Consider the following 1,845-nt stretch of genomic DNA (forward strand, 5'->3'; position numbering starts at 1 on the left):
TATATATATAGATAGATATAGATGTGTGTATAGGTGTCTTTGTGTCTGTGTTTGTTTTCCCCCCACCCCCCAAACCACCGTCGCTTGACAACCAATGTTGCTGTGTTTACGTCCCTGAAAATTAGTGGTTCGGCAAAAGAGACCGATAGAATAAGTAGTAAGCTTACAAAGAAAAAGTCCAGGGGTTAATTTCTTCGACTAAAGGCAGTGCTCCAGCATGGCCGCAGTCAAATGACTGAAACAAATAAAAGAATATACATATATATTATGTGGTAAGGCTTCAGCAAGTGAAATAGCACTTTATCAGCTAAGAGAGTAAAGATAAACAATGTACTCTCTTTCTTTCTCTTTCTTTCTCTCCCTCTCTCTCTCACACACACACACACACACATTTTCTGTTATCTTTCACTTGTTTCAGTCATTGCAGTGCAGCCGTGGTGGGACACCATCTTGTGCAGTTTTCATCAAACAGATTGCCCACAGTACTTATTTTTTAAGTCTATTGCTCTCTTTTGTCGAAACAGAGACATTAACAAGCCAACACCACTTTTCAAACAGTGGGAAGAACACAGGCACAAAGACACACATGCACATATATAACAAGCTTCCACACAGTTTCCAGACTCACTCACGAGGCATTAGTTGGCCCAGGAGTATGGCAGAAGACACCCAAAGTGTTGTGTAGAAGGACTGAACCTGAAACTACAAGGTTGCAATGCATCTTAATCACACAGCCAAGTCTGTGCCTATGTATATGAGAATGCATATGGTAGAAGGATAGTCTTCCAAATGTGGAACCAAAAGAGGCATTGGCTGTCAGAGTTGACAGCAGTGTGATAGCAGTGTGATAGATAAAGCAATTAAGAATATGAAGATGGTGAAAGTCCCTGGTCCATCAGGAATTACTGCCGACATGCTTAAAATACTGGATGGACAGTGGTATGGGCTAGTCACACGTATAGTTAATCAGGTAGTCCAAGAAAGTGTCATACCCAACCACTGGTGTAACAGCATTATAGCCAACTACTAAAAAGGTAAAGGAGATGCCTTAGACTGAGGTATCAAAAATACTATTTCAAACTTCATGCAATAGATTTCTTAAGCAACACAGTTCTCCTGCCTTTAGTGTGACAACATAAACATGACTAAGTGTTTCTTCTTTGAAAACGTTCAAATGGCCTTCAACTTATTTTCTTGTTTCCTTCTTTGCCATTCTTTGTTACTACTGTTTCAAGTGAAATACAGGGTACTTCAACATAAAGTAATGTTTTTGCGAAGTCATCATTGATGTGCATTGAAAAGAATTCTATCAATGCTGTTCTCATATGTTGTTCATTGACAGCCATGATGATGATGATGATGATCTTTTCTCCTGCCATGCCTCTGTCTACCTCTCCATCCTCTCTAAATCAGTCCCTCTCTCTCTCTCTCTCGTAGTTTTTCCTTAAGGTTTTCAGGTTCTGGGTATATATAAATGAGAAATCCATTCTAAATTATCTCAATCTCTTCTCCGCTGACATACTACGACGAAGTCTCCAAGATGCAGATAACAGAGATTTTTATTTATTTACGGCCTCAAACATCTCATACCTTTCATGCTTTAGTCTGCCCTCTATTATTTATCTTGTCTCTCTCCATGAAATTCAATTGAATTCAGTTTTTGTCTTAAATTCATACTTATTCATTTTCTAAGCTTCCTAAATTCATGCTACGTATATATTCTATTCACCTAGATTTCATTGCTCTTTTAAAAATTACGATTTATGCATTGTTGTCTCTCAAATATTTAAAATCTACGATCAAGAGCCCTATCTCCTCGCTGATGGTACACCCGCCCCTCCACCC

The 1,845-nt window shown here is 38.8% G+C and overlaps 1 protein-coding gene across 2 annotated transcripts in view; it reads right to left on the reverse strand.

Moving 5' to 3' along the window:
• The window catches only part of LOC106879737 (ras-related protein Rab-5A-like), a 147,113-nt gene that overhangs the window by 133,065 nt on the left and 12,203 nt on the right, over window positions 1-1,845 (reverse strand). The gene's annotated exons all lie outside the window — the stretch shown is intronic.

This window comes from Octopus bimaculoides, chromosome 24 (genome assembly GCF_001194135.2).
Source record: "Octopus bimaculoides isolate UCB-OBI-ISO-001 chromosome 24, ASM119413v2, whole genome shotgun sequence".
Lineage (NCBI taxonomy): Eukaryota > Metazoa > Mollusca > Cephalopoda > Octopoda > Octopodidae > Octopus > Octopus bimaculoides.